The 16,366-nt window shown below is 39.7% G+C and overlaps 1 long non-coding RNA gene across 1 annotated transcript; it reads right to left on the reverse strand.

Moving 5' to 3' along the window:
* Positions 1-13,618: 13,618 nt before the first annotated feature.
* Positions 13,619-15,246, reverse strand: LOC141621655 (uncharacterized). The gene is made up of 3 exons (XR_012532545.1): positions 15,147-15,246; positions 14,284-14,348; positions 13,619-13,719 (listed from the first exon to the last, which is right to left on the reverse strand). It is a non-coding gene; the product is annotated as an uncharacterized LOC141621655 (long non-coding RNA).
* Between the last annotated feature and the right edge of the window lie 1,120 nt (positions 15,247-16,366).

Raw genomic sequence — 16,366 nt, forward strand, 5'->3', positions numbered from 1 at the left:
GCTGAGTCCTCATCAGCGGGTCGACTCCCTGCCATTTAGATCCACATCAAAGATGACAAACCCTCCTATCAAGGGAGGTAATGAAAATAAAAGAAAAGAGGAAAACATACCTCGATCGGGTACCAAGCAAGCCTCGACAACCGGATGGTGTCGTCGTCGGCGTCCCGCAGCAACAGCTCCTCACCTCCCTGACCGTGAAGGTGCTCCTCAACCTCGTCAGGGGTCGACTCCTGGAACAACACCTTAGGCGGGTCAACCGGCATGACGATAGTCTGGGTAAAGCACTGGCGAACTAAACGCTCACCCAGGTACCAGACCGGCTCAATCGCCGTCTCCAAGTACAGACGCAGGGAGCTGCAAGGCCGCAAACACTCCCTGATGGCAGCCGGTACACCCGTGTAGTGCTCCCAAGGCCGCCCAACAAACTGCATTTAAAACAAAGTTATTCAGCTAACTAGGGGCTTCATGAGCTACCTAATCATCCTATCTCTATCTATTTCTATAAAGGAAAAAAGAAAGAAAGCGGGAACTTACATCAGTAACCCGAAGCTTGTTCACGCGACGCCTGCAGTCCTCGTAAGTCGACTTAGTCGACTTCTTCCGAGCCACCGTCCAACCCCACACAGCAGGGTAAGCCGAGGGAACACCGTCTGTAGTCCCCGGACGCAGAGGAGTGAAGTAAGCATACAACCAAGCCTGTAATCAAACACAGCAAACACAAATTAGCCAATTTCTCAAAAATTGCCAAAGTCAAAATCAAAATCAAACTCAAAAAAAAAAAACTACCACGAAAAAACTCGTACCTCAAAGATGAGGCCGGGACCAACCAAAGCAGGAGCACTACCCGCTCCCACTGTCTCCGGACACACCGCCGCGTGCAAGTACTGGGTGAAACTCACCAAAGCCGGCGTAACCCAGTCAAACCGACCCAAAGTGTCAAGGTTGGTGAGGAGAGGAAGCACCTTGGTCGACAAGCGCTCGCCCTTGTCGCCAAAGTACGTGGCACCCAAGAAGTACCACAACCACAGCCGCGCCTCCTTTGCGTCGACCTTAACCTCTGCCTCCGGGCTCGCCAACGGCGCCGGAGTAACACCTACCACCCTCTCAGTGAAGTGGTCCTTCACGTACGAACTCGCAATCAGGTACGGAGTGACGTCGGAAGGCTCGGCAAAAGCGACCGATCAAAGCGAATCGCAGGAGAGGACACTCTCTCCGGCGTCGCGATAAACTCAATGGGCAGCTCGCCGCAGGGAAGGCCGGATACCATGGCAAAGTCCTCTAAAGTCACGCCGACCTCCCCAAACTCCATGTGGAACGACGACGTCGTATCCCAATACCGATCCAACATAGCTCGGATCAAACACAGGTTCGCCCTAATCGAGGACCTATGAATGTCCCGCCAAGCGGCCACCAACGGCCCAAAAGTCGACCTCTCTATCAACGCCCTCGACCCGGCTCGGAGAACGTCGTAGAGACCCAAGCAGGTAGAAAAGCCCGAGAAAGTCCTCATGGTGCCAATCTCCTGAAATCAAAAACAGACAACGTTAGAATGCCTATTTAGGCCCGACACTTCAAAAAATGACAAAATTCAACCAGGGAATACGACTTACCATGCCCTCGTGAGCACGGTAGGAAAGGTGTTGGTCCAGTCGAAGCAACAACTGGCTACCGTCAAAACCCTCGTCCCACTCAGGCGCCACCCGTAAAAGCAACCCCCGCGGGACAATAACTCGCCTGGCTCTCCATCTCGCGATGTCAGCATTGTCCTCGGTTGTCTCCACTCTCCGTCTCTTATGGCCACGAGACTCGACGTGGTGGGTAAGGCCCAACTCAACGACCCTGTTGACATCCCGCAACGACCGCCTAGTCGCCCGAGGACGTCGCTCCCTCAAAGAAACCCTCCTCTCGGAGGTACTCGCCTCAGCCCTAGTCTGAGCTCTCCCAGTGCTAACAGCCCCAACAACGGGCTCCTCACGCTCCTCGACGGCCCCTGAGGTCCCAACAGTCTGCTCAGGAGGTCTCTCCTCCTCAGTGACGTCCTCCACAACCACGGCAGGCGTGCTAACCGGAGTGTTAACCGGGCCCGACCCGAACAACTCCTAAAGAGTCGCAGCCACGAACTCGTCCTGCACCGAAAGCTCTCCTACAAACAAAAAACGTCAGCCGGAATTTCGGCATTACGACGGCATGAAATGGATAAATCCAAAAACAAAAAAACACAACCTGCAATGCAAAAACAAGGGCAATCCCACCCCAAAATCGAACCAAACCTAACCATTCACAAAAAAAAACACAAAAACGACTCGCCCATCTTTTCAAGCAAAAGACGAGTCAAAATCACAAAAACGGCATTTCAAGAACCCTACAAGGTCCGCCAACAACCCAAAATACATTCCCGACACAATGAGGATTTTTCTACGGTTCAAAAAGGCAATTCACACACTAATTTGGGCCCAAACCGGTCAAAATTTCAAAACGACCACGAAAAGGCAAACATGATTTTATCACGCCTCATGGTGACCTAAATTACCAATAAGGTCCAATTCAAGGCAAACTGACTCAATTCAAGCCCAAACAAGCGCTTATTTGGTCAGACGTAAGACCGTCGCAAAAGGCAAAAATCCAATTTTGCCCACAAACATCCAACGAAGGTCCTTAAATGGCAAATACGGGTTTTCCCAACTACAATGCAACCTAGTGGGACCCACTACCCAAGCAAATAAACTTGGCATTGTAAAATGAGACGGTTTCTCGCCTCACTCACGTTTTTCGAGCATAGGGAGTGGGAACGGGGGCCAAAATGCAAACTAAAAGCACCCCTATACTCCTAAATAGGTTTCTAACCTAATGCAAGCATCAACTTCACTCGAAATTGGCTCAATCAAAAACGCCCAATTCGATTTTTAGGGCAAAATTCGCCCTAATTCAATCAAGGTAAAGATCAACAAATTTAAATGGATTCTGTAACACCCCGATTTATGAAGGAGTCTTTAGCAAGACATTCCCTAATAAAACGAACTGTTACCATCTCGGTTTCCCGAGGTAGTGAATAACAAATTAAACTCTAAGGCGAATTATATAATTTCTTTAACTTAATTTTTACAAAACCTCTTTTACATCAAATTGCAAAGAACTAACATAAATAAAAGTGAAAGTCTTCTAAATGATGATCTAGCTATTAAGCCTTCTGATCCAGTGTCTCACGCCCATCAAGCTCCCGTCCTATCTCTTAAAAACTTTGTCAAGTCGCTCGCCAATATTTGGGTCATCACGGTGTTCACGAATACGGTGGTCAACCACGAGGTTGAGTAGGGAATACAATGAAACAACAAAATATGATATGCATGCTCCTCCGTCACCTCCACCTCCATCTCAACTCATATCTCATAACCGTACAACCCTGACCATACCGATCCCCCGGTAGACTATATATCGACCGTAGCCGATCCGCCCATTTCCTTGTTGAGGACACCAGGGCAAGTCTGCGAACACGCCTGGGCCTTATCACAACATCATCATCACCACACCACGTCACCACAACATCCTCCATCTCCAATGCATATGAATGCTCAAGAAATTAATGCAACACAATATGTATATCATTGAACTGGTAAATCATAGAATCATGCCGGTTACCGAATGTTGTGATAATATACTGAATACGATCAATTCAGTCAAGCACATTCCAGGATATGAATCATAACATGAATCAACAACCACGAATCACGTCAACGTTCACAGTTTGGTCATATGAAACACAAACAAGTCAACACAATTCAACAATAACGATAATAAGTCAAGTGTATTTCCCTACCTTTTCGCAATCCAAGCAATCAATTATGATCCTTCACATATCCATCACCTACATAACATAATTATGTATAATTACCACCTACTCAATCAAATAATCATGCACATAACCTAGACTCATCATAACTTAATAGGAATATCAACTTAAAGAACAAACACGATTTTCCTGATTTTCCAGCACATGACAGACTCGGAATAAAATACATAACTAATTCCAGAAAAATCAAATTGATACAAGGCCAATTGGATTGGAACCCCATGAGTCTTAGCTATAAATTATATCTAACGTGTGTTTCTCAAATTGCAAACTTATCAAGAGTTTTCAGACTGATTTCCAAAAACTGACAGAAACCGTCGCATAAAAAGTATTGATTCATAAAACGAGTTTAGAACATTATTTTGCAGTAATTCCAAATCCTATTATCATCTAGACTATACAAAGATGATGTATAAAGAAGCCTCATAACTTAATCGATATAAAAATTAGGGTTTCAAATCATTTTCCACAACCAAATCAGATTCGCGGACTTTTCAGCGACATGTTCATAAATAAATCACCTAGGACAAACCATAAAGAATTTGACTACGAGATTTTATATGCATAAACTAGACATCAAATAAACAGGACTATCTTTTCAAACTTTTTGAAGACGAACACTTTAAAACAGTAAAAACAATGGAATGAAATCGACTTACAAACAGGGAAATCGAATTAGGTTGGAATCGATGAGAAATCTTCAATCAAATGAAAGGCTCGACAATTCTTCTTCCTCTCCCTTTCTCTAGGTTTAGAAATGGTTTTATGAATGATAAAATGAAAAGAGGGGAGAGGGAGAGCGGCTCTTAGATTAGGTTTAGGGTAAATGGTGGTTACATGTTCCGGGTAGGGCAAATGGGTTAAACGGGTATGGTCGTTGGGTAAATGTAGATGGGTAATTCTTGACCCAAAAGACAAAATGTGATGTAGCCCGACTCAACATATACGATATAAACCCGACTTAATAACATTCACGATATTACGATGCAACCAATATAAAATGTATAATACTAATATATAATAATATCCGTTTAATAGATTATATAAAATACGGGGTATTACAGTCTACATTCCTTAAAAGAAACTTCGTCCCGAAGTTTACCCTCTCTACCAACCAACGCAAACGAATTATGAAACGCATATACAAAAGTATGTAAGGCACCCACCAAATTGAATATTAAACGCAGTATTACATTCCACCCTCCTTAAAATAAACTTCGTCCCCGAAGTTTAACCATAACAGAAACACATCATGTAACACTGCAACATAACCCACACAACGCATAACCAATATAGCCAAACTGAGAAATCACACATGAAAGTATAAAGATTTTACAATCCTACCCTCCTTAAACATGGTTACGTCCCCGTAACCTTCATTATTATAACAAAAGTTCTCAAACTAATGCTAACAACTGAAAGAGGATAAAAGATTCACAACTCACGCTCAAGTTACTAATCCCTACTAAAGACAATCAATATACAAGCTCTCTCAAGATGCCTAGGTGCTCACATATGGTTCATGTCAAATAACATCGTTTCATCAAGGTTACTAAGCAAGATCACTAACGTAACATACCACGATAATCCTATCCGGCGTATTCTTGTGGCAGCATATTTTCAAAGAAATATTGGTAACATTTATTCATGTGAATAATCAAATTATGAATGGAACAATGCTTTACAAGGTTACCAGTAAAAAATCATTAGTAATTATTCATTTCACTAATCATTGTAATCTCATACCTTAGGAACATAGGGAATCAATCAACATAAGAAAAGAATTAGGGTCAAAACGTAATAAATCGATTTATGAAAATTTGTAACCTAATAGGTCCAGCCTGACTTTCCTTTACATAACTGTACAGATTTAGGTCAAGACACAGAATCACCAATAAAATGAAGACAACCAGTTTCGCAGTACTTATCATCCTAGAAATATTTTTAATCCTCATAACAAAGGGTTTGGGATTTATTCACGAATGATGAACGCACATTGATTGGCAAATTTTACAAACTTATTGGTCGAGTCAATCAAGCGAGTAAACAGCGATATTGGAAAGTTAACATACAAGACTATCATACATAAAATTTCGTTCTTGGTGTTAAATATATTTAAACTGCACCCAACACAATGACATAAAAGATTAAATGTATTTAACTACACCAATTTTACAAATATTCATTACATATTATGCTAATATCAACATACCATGTTAACACATAACTCACTTAAATCACCACATTACATTTCCGTTTTGACATTCGTAACTAACCACAACCCACCAATTCACTACATGAACGAACAACATGACCAAATTAACCCACTAATTTGTGACTCCGTTCTAGCTTCATTCCTCCAGACTAGCAAATATCATGAAACCATACAACCAGACACTAGCTGGAAATCTCATTCCGAATTTATACTCACACGACAAAATTTAACTTCATTTTCAAAACGTTTACTTTCATCTTTGGACGGTGAATAACTTTCTTAACATAAATCTTATAACAGAGCCGTCCATAGAATCCATTTTTGACTTACTACGAAACTCAAAATCAGATAAACTTAATTCAATTCCTTCAAACAATACAAGCTTAGGTGTCGACTCATATTTCATAATTTACAGGTTCATCTTATTCATTTCAGTCCTATCTTTACTAATGAACGACTATTACCTCAACATCAGGGTTCTAGTCACACTTCTTTACTCAGTTATATACACGGCTAACACGACTACAACATTTAATCGGAGACCTTTTAGATAGTACACATTCCCTGGTGACGTCTCATCAAAGCATACGATTCGTACCATAAAGTAAAGCAAGTAACTACAAATTAACTATGTTCAATCAAATTTTTACCTCTTTATTATAGATCTATTTATCACAGGTTGCATGGTCACACAAAGTATAAGTACCAACTCAATCGCATGTTAAATTTTAAAACGATTTATCACGTCATAAGAACTAGACAAGAGTCTAACCATATAATTAATAGAAGAAGATTATTAGTTTATATCGGAGGCACATTATAAAATTCCCAGTTAAACTCCTTACAGAACCATCGACTGTGCGTCATGAGTAATTAACTTAATAATGTATAAGTCAAACAACTGAAATTACAATTGAGTATTAATAGTTATATGATTCACAATAACAACAAAATTACTTCCATATCACACATATGTTTAACATTTTAGCAACCATACCATTCAATTGTATCCATCAACTCAGTATAATTCATTTTCAGCAAGAATAAAAGATATCGCATAAACAACTTAAACATGTACATATACCATCATATAACTTGTAAAACATTATCTATGACAAAAGATTAGTAAGGTGAACAAGTTCTCTGGTTTGCACGGTTTGCACGGTTTGAACAAATAGGCAACTCGCGGCTCAATTAAACGTAACTATAACGACTATCATTTAAACATACGCATGACATGTGAATCATCAAAGGGTTATCTCATTATCATTCGACGGTTCGAGAATATATTTCAAATATCGTAACTATATCGTAACTATATCAACTATATTTCAAATATCGTGACAATTGCAACAATCACCTTAGCATTTCATGACAATACAACTATGAACATATCCAATAAGGAACAACAACACTATTTTATTATCATATCATAAGTTTAGGTTCAACTGAAATAAATTAATGCAATGAAAGTAATAAGTATAACTATAGGCACACAGACTCACATAAAAGACATGATAACTCAGATGACATCCTACATGTGTGAACATTTAGACATACTCATTACTACCATCCATGTGTAAACATTTAAACATAATTATTATAAATATTCACGCGAGTATATTAGAACAATCAAGTTAACATTTAACGCCACCAACTTTACCAAGATATGACAATATAGTTTTATATTTATATATATCCGACCACTATACAAATATGATGAACACACCAGAGATATTACAACATGCCAAACATATATAAAATATGCAACAACTGGACTCGTATAAAATATTTCACCCTCGATTAAGGATCAGATTAAGCTATTCAATTTCACACATACTATCATGCCAACAATGTTATAAACTAAACTTTAATTTTTTTATCACTTGTTAAGATACATAACCAATGAATATGTGTGCTACTATCATCATATAAGGACACCATAATTTCACATTAATAAGGCTCATGAAATAATCGAACAACTGTATGAAAACTCAACATAGAATTCACATTTTAAAAGTTATGATTCACGTTGTAACTTCCAAAAATCACGAATAACCAACCGTTCAACGAAAACTTGAGTTATATTACTTTTTATAACATACGGAGAGTTAAAACCACAGGGGAAAAAGAATTAGGTCTAAAGCACAAGAATTCCATTTTTAAAAAATTTTACAACTCAGTTGGTCCAAACAAGTAGGTGACAGCGATTGGTCCGAAACTTGGGTCAGTTTGCAAAACTTACCATTTAATATAGAGACATCAAGAATTTTCGTGGCTAATCAATTTGAAAACATATGCGAATCTTCTGATCGATGGAGTTAGAATTATGCAAAAATTATTAATACAATTTAAATGAGGATTTTTTTACAAAATCGTTGGTCAAAACACCACTGCACAGGAACTTCCTGACCATAGCCCTCTAAAATATTCATTACTCCTAATCCGTATATCCTATAAGCATGAAACCAACGCCAAATGAACACTAACTCACGAGGCTATCTCTCATAAAATTTTCATCCATAGGCAATAAACAGAAAAGAAATGGCAGTAAGGTCAATTAAAGAGTAAAATAAAACAAAACGAGTTTCAGCACTAGGTCATTCTTTACTATGTTACCAGCTCTTATGAACGTACTATGTATACTAACCCATCCCAACTTAAATCTCACACTTTGTACTTACGTAAACATCTATCCCATAGAATCCCTTCGCATCTCGATCTACTCCTTACATCTAAATCACGATTGTTATGACTAGAAACATGCAATTCAATAGTGTTTCTGATTACTATCACAATACTATACTAGCATGGCTTCGGGATCACATAACCGAATATCACTAGACATAATGGCACTATCAACACGTCATTCAACATCCATCCAGATAAATATCAACAATTCGAAATTATTTTCACGCTCACGATTATCACAATCCAACACTTCATTGATTATCAATCTGAACATGAAAATTTATTTCTCATCTCCACAACATCATATGATCACGTCATCATTCATACAAAATACTTACCGCAACATTATCCTGCAACATGGTTAGAATATATGGGTCTCAAGGTGTACATCCACTCGATTATATCCAAGGTTTTCCTTCTAACTACCTCATTCACTCAATTTCTCTCGGGTTACCTGGTTCAAAACTGAGAGGGCAAAAGAGCACGTATTAAGGGCGCCTTCTTAACCGCACCGTGAGCTCCTAACAGTTTATTCCCAGGGGTTCATTTTATTTAGACACATCCTACGTTCATTGGGTTCATTGGTTTAGGCCTGAGGATCGTTCGCTCTGATACCACTTTGTAACACCCCGATTTATGAAGGAGTCCTTTGCAAGACATTCCCTAATAAACCGAACTGTTACCATCTCGGTTTCCCGAGGTAGTGAATAACAAATTAAACTCCAAGGCGAATTATATAATTTCTTTAACTTAATTTTTACAAAACCTCTTTTACATCAAATTGTAAAGAACTAACATAAATAAAAGTGAAAGTCTTCTAAATGATGATCTAGCTACTAAGTCTTCTGATCCAGTGTCTCACGCCCATCAAGCTCCCGTCCTATCTCTTAAACCTGTCAAGTCTGCTCGCCAATATTTGGGTCATCACAGGTGTTCACGAATACACAGGGTCAACCACGAGGTTGAGTAGGGAATACAATGAAACAACAAAATATGATATGCATGCACCTCCGTCACCTCCACCTCCATCTCAACTCATATCTCATAACCCGTACAACCCAGCCATACCGATCCCCGGTAGACTATATATCGACCGTAGCCGATCAGCCAGCTCGCAGCTGAGGACACCAGGGCAAGTCCTGCAGAACCCGCCTGGGCCTTATCACAACATCACCATCACCACACCACGTCACCACAACATCCTCCATCTCCAATGCATATGAATGCTCAAGAAATTAATGCAACACAATATGTATATCATTGAACTTGTAAATCATAGAATCAAGCCGGTTACCGAATGTTGTGATAATATACTCAATACGATCAATTCAGTCAAGCACATTCCAGGATATGAATCATAAAATGAATCAACAACCACGAATCACGTCAACGTTCACAGTTTGGTCATATGAAACACAAACAAGTCAACACAATTCAACAACAACGATAATAAGTCAAGTGTATTTCCCTACCTTTTCGCAATCCAATCACACAAGCAATCAATTATGATCCTTCACATATCCATCACCTACATAACATAATTATGTATAATTACCACCTATTCAATCAAATAATCATGCACATAACCTAGACTCATCATAACTTAATAGGAATATCAACTTAAAGAACAAACACGATTTTCCGATTTTCCAAAGACATGATGATGAGACTCGGAATAAAATACATAACTAATTCCAGAAAAATCAAATTGATACAAGGCCAATTGGATTGGAACCCCATGAGTCTTAGCTACAAATTATATCTAACGTGTTTTTTCTGAAATTCCAAACTTATCAAGAGTTTTCAGACTGATTTACAAAAACTGACAGAAACCGTCGCATAAAAAGTATTGATTCATAAAACCAGTTTAAAACATTATTTAGCAGTAATTCCAAATCCTATTATCATCTAGACTATACAATGATGATGTATGAAGAAGCCTCATAACTTAATCGACATAAAAATTAGGGTTTCAAATCATTTTCCACAACCAAATCAGATTCGCGGACTTTTCAGCGACATGTTCATAAATAAATCACCTATGACAAACCATAGAGAATTTGACTACGAGATTTTATATGCATAAACTAGATATCAAATAAACAGGACTATCTTTTCAAACTTTTTGAAGACGAACACTTTAAAAGAGTATAAACAATGGAATGAAATCGACTTACAAACAGGGAAATCGAATTAGGTTGGAATCGATGAGAAATCTTCAATCAAATGAAAGGCTCGACAATTCTTCTTCCTCTCCCTTTCTCTAGGTTTAGAAATGGTTTTATGAATGATAAAATGAAAAGATGGGAGAGGGAGAGCGGCTCTTAGATTAGGTTTAGGGTAAATGGTGGTTACATGTTCCGGGTAGGGCAAATGGGTTAAACGGGTATGGTCGTTGGGTAAATGTAGATGGGTAATTCTTTACCCAAAAGACAAAATGTGATGTAGCCCGACTCAACATATACGATATATGCCCGACTTAATAACATTCACGATATTACGATGCAACCAATATAAAATGTATAATACTAATATTTAATAATATCCGTTTAATCGATTATATAAAATACGGGGTATTACAGATTCAAGAGGAAATACTTACCTTGAGATGACATTGTTGATGAAGGCAAGAATTTGAACAAGCTAGAAGGTCCATCAATGGCGGATTTGGCTTTGTTTTGTCGAAGAGAAGGAAGACGAGATTATGGTTGATATGCGGCCTGACCTCGCGTCTTTTACAGAAAATAGGGAAGCCCCTTTGGTTCGCCAGGTGGCTCGCGCCTTAAGCAGGCCTCTCCTTTGCTCTTTCAGCTGATTTTGAGCTTTAGCCCAATTTCCCGTGACAAACTTCAAACTTTCATTTGACGATATTAAAAGTCGTCATTTTTCTCAAAAACAAATAGTGAAAATTCAAATTCACTATTTTCGAAAGCTTTAAACGGCGGCACATAAACCGTCACTTCAATCAATAGTGAAGATTCCAAATTCACTATTTCCATCAAATGTCAACGGCGGCACATAAACCGTCACTTCAATCAATAGTGAAGATTCCAAATTCACTATTTCTTTCAAATGTCAACAGCGGCACATAAACCGTCACTTCAATTAATAGTGAATATTCCAAATTCACTATTTCCATCAAATGTCAACGGCCGCACATAAACCGTCACTTCAATCAATAGTGAAGATTCCAAATTCACTATTTCTTTCAAATGTCAACGGCGGCACATAAACCGTCGCTTCAATCAATAGTGAAGATTCCAAATTCACTATTTCCATCAAATGTCAACGGTGGCACATAAACCGTCACTTCAATCAATAGTGAAGATTCCAAATTCACTATTTCTTTCAAATGTCAACGGCGGCATATAAACCGTCATTTCAAACGCAATAGCAGATTTAAAATTTGCTATTTTCCTTCAAAATTAAAACAAACGGCGATCAAAACAGTCACTTCAAGTTCAAAGAAGAACGACGAATGGTGAAGATGCCAAATTCACCATTCTTTCAAGTACCAGTAGGGGGCTTCCTCGCGGAACCCGCTCATTCCAAAAACAGTGATAGTGAGAATCCATACTCACTATTTCCCCAGCGACATCACGAGTTCGCTACTTTCAAAATAATCCCATTCGACGCGGCTACTCCCATGGTCCATTAACCGACCGTACCATTTGGCTGGCGAGCCTTTGTCCGCAACCCTTTACAAGGACACATCCCGAAGATGCCTCGGGTACATTTCCTTACCACGGCTGGCGAGCCTTTTCCCGCAACCTTTCAAGGACACATCCCGAAGATGCCTCGGGTACATTTCCTTACCATGGCTGGCGAGCCTTTGTCCGCAACCTTTCAAGGACACATCCCGAAGATTCCTCGGGTACATTTCCTTACCATGGCTGGCGAGCCTTTGTCCGCAACCCTTCAAGGATACATCCCGAAGATGCCTCGGGTACATTTCCTTACCACGGCTGGCGACCCTTTGTCCGCAACCTTTCAAGGACACATCCTGAAGATGCCTTGGGTACATTTCCTTACAACGGCTGGCGAGCCTTTGTCCGCAACCTTTCAAGGACACATCCCGAAGATGCCTCGGGTAGATTTCCTTACCACGGCTGGCGAGCCTTTGTCCGCAACCTTTCAAGGACACATCCCGAAGATGCCTCGGGTACATTTCCTTACCATGGCTGGCGAGCCTTTGTCCGCAACCTTTCAAAAACACATCCCGAAGATGCCTCGGGTACACTTCCTTATCATGGCTGGTGAGCCTTTGTTCGCAAGCGTGCAAGGACACATCCTAAGATGCCTCAGGTATGACTCCTTCTTATGGCTGGCGAGCCTTTGTACGTAGTCTAACGGACTTTAAACGACCCACACGGATAGACGACAGACTCTAAACTGTTCCTGACAACAGGTCCTTGACTCGTACCCTCGAGTCACATATGCGTCGCCCTTCCCGACGGCAGGTCCTTGGCCCGAATCCTTTCGAGCCGCCTCGACGTCGCTTGGATCTCCAGGTTTTAATCTTCGATTGACCTTAGGGCTCTACTTTGACTTTTGCCCTGTTCAAGCCTCAGTCAAAGTGGGGGCTCTGTAGATACCCAGTATCTGCTGAGACTCCAACAAACACCCGATGATTATCGGACTACAACATGCTTTGGAATCGCAGCGTTCGATCGAAAGTTTGTGTAACACCCCGACTTATGAAGGAGCCTCTAGCAAGACATTCCCTAATAAACCGGACTGTTACCATCTCGGTTTCCCGAGGTAGTGAATAACAAATTAAACTCCAAGGCAAATTATATAATTACTTTAACTTAATTATTACAAAACCTTTTTTTTTACATCAAATTACAAAGAACTAACATGAATGAAAGTGAAAGTCTTCTAAATGATGATCTAGCTACTAAGTCTTCTGATCCAGTGTCTCACGCCCATCAAGCTCCCATCCTGTCTCATAAACCTGTCAAGACTGCTCCCCAATATTTGGATCGTCACAGGTGTTCACGAATACACAGGGTCAACCACGAGGTTGAGTAGGGAATACAATGCAACAAGTATGTTTGATATGCATGCTCCTCCATCACCACCACCATCTCATCACAACTCATAACCAGGAACACCCAGCCATACCGATCCCCGGTAGACTATATATCGACCGTAGCCGATCGCCGGCTCGCTTGTTGAGGACACCAGGGCAAGTCCCGAGAACCCGCCGGGCCTTATCACAACATCATCTTCACCACACCACATCACCACAACATCCTCCATCTCCAATGCATATGAATGCTCAAAAGAAATTAATGCAACGCAATATATATATCATTGAACTGATCAATCATAAAATCATGCCGGTTACCAAATGTTGTGATAACATACTCAATACGGCAATTCAGTCAATCACCTTCCAGTATATGAATCATAACATAAATCAACAACCACGAATCAAGTCAACGTTCACAGTTTGGTCATATTAAACATAAACAAGTCAACACAATTCAACATCAACCATAATAAGTCAAGTGTATTTCCCTACCTCAAAGTGCCAGCAAATCCAAGCACACACAAGCAATCACTTATGATCCTTCACATATCCATCACCTACATAAAATAATTATGTATAGTTACCACCTACTCAGTCAATTAATCATGCACATAACCTAGACTCATCATCACTTAATAGAAATATCAATTTAAAGAACAAACACGATTTTTCCTGATTTTCCTGCACATGGCAGACTCGGTATAAAATGAATAACTAATTCCAGAAAATTCTAATTGATGCAAGGCCAACTGAATTGGAACCCTATGAGTCTTAGCTACAAATTATATCTAACATGTTTTTCTCAAATTCCAAACTTATCAAGGGTTTTCAGACTGATTTCCAAAAACTGACAGAAACCGTCGCATAAAAAGTATAGACTCATAAAACGAGTTTGACAAAAGATTTTTAAGTAAAACCAACGCCTAACTCATCTAAACTCTTTAAATTAAATATATGAAAAAGACCCAGCACCAATTCAATATCTAAATTATGTTCTAGAAGTAATCTTTTAGCCTCTACTGATTCGCGGACTTTTTAGATAGACGTTCACAAATAATTTATTCAGGAAAAACTACATGGTGAAATGCTACCAATTTTCACAGACATAAACTAGGCTTGGAATAAACATGAGTCTCTGCTTTAACTTTTTACATCACACGACTTTAAGACAGGTAAAACACTCAAATAACACAGACCAACGAATCTGTGAATTGCTGTAACTATTCTATTCATTTATCTCATACAATTTATAATCAAAAACCCCCAAACCAATTTCTAGGGTTACAAAAATTATTCCAATACTACTATAATTATGCTAATAATTGAATAAAGAGGTAATATGATAGTCTACTTACGAAATAGGATGAGAATAGGCTGAGAAATCGCCTCGCAATGCCTCACGCGGCTCCCTTCACACACGGCTCCCTCTTCTCTCTTTTCTCTCTTTTCTCATGGTTAAAGTGAATATGGTGATAGGGAGATTAGGGTTTGGTTAGATGAGTTATACATATAGGATAGGTGCTATTAAGACGATACGGGCCTGGCCTAGTTAGATTAATTAAAACCCGAGTCACATAGTTACCCGAGTCACAAATACACTACACGACCCAGCTGGTAACTCGGCCTAATATAATATCATATTAAAATACCGGGTATTACAGTTTGTGTACAACTTTACGTCGGAAAACTTAAAACGATTTCGAAAATAAAACATCTCAAAACATTTCAAAAATACTTGGAGTGTTTAATGCACGGCGACGGTGTCGCAATGACACTAACTAGAGTTAAAACCGGCACTGGACCAAAAACCGACTCAAAAATTCAAATCCCGACTCCAACAACGAGTCAAACCGAGTCAACCACCAAAAACAAACATTTCAAACCTTCTACCTTAAGTTTTCCCGGATTCATGAATGGTCAAGTACCATACATGTGACTACAAAACCATGGATAGAACAAATCATGATTGCGTTTGTTGTGAAAGCGACAACACACCTCGAAGACCCGCGACGTGGCTCGCGCCTCTTTGAGCAGCCCATGTGGCCACGTCGCTCAAAACTCGCACAACCACTCCTTCTCCTATAAATAACCCTCAAATGCCACCCATTTGAGAGTTACGCGAGTGTCCGCCCCCTCTTTTCTCCCTTAAAATTCTCGACTCGACTTCTTAAGTCACAACCCGACGCGTATTTACGACCTATCGATCGTAAACACGAGCCTTACACATTGTTTTGTACCGTCATCGTGCATTAAATCACTTGACCGACCACTTCGACCACTACACCATCATTAAACTTTTAAAACACTCTTTTACTTACCAAAACGGTTTTAAACCGAGTTTTTTCCGATCAAACGAGTTGTTACACTTACGTCGGTCACTCGCCATAATAAAACATGTAAGTATGAGGGTGTAAAAATCCTCTTTTATTATGTTTTCATTTGTTTCATGACTCTAACATGCTAAAACATGCATAACATGAACCAAAACATGGAATAAACGAGCCAAAACTGATTTTTGGTCTAAGGCAGAAGCCCCTTAGGTCGCCAACTAGCTCGCGCCTAAATGGGGTATTCA

The sequence above is a fragment of the Silene latifolia genome, chromosome X, assembly GCF_048544455.1.
Source record: "Silene latifolia isolate original U9 population chromosome X, ASM4854445v1, whole genome shotgun sequence".
NCBI classification, from domain to species: Eukaryota; Viridiplantae; Streptophyta; class Magnoliopsida; order Caryophyllales; family Caryophyllaceae; genus Silene; species Silene latifolia.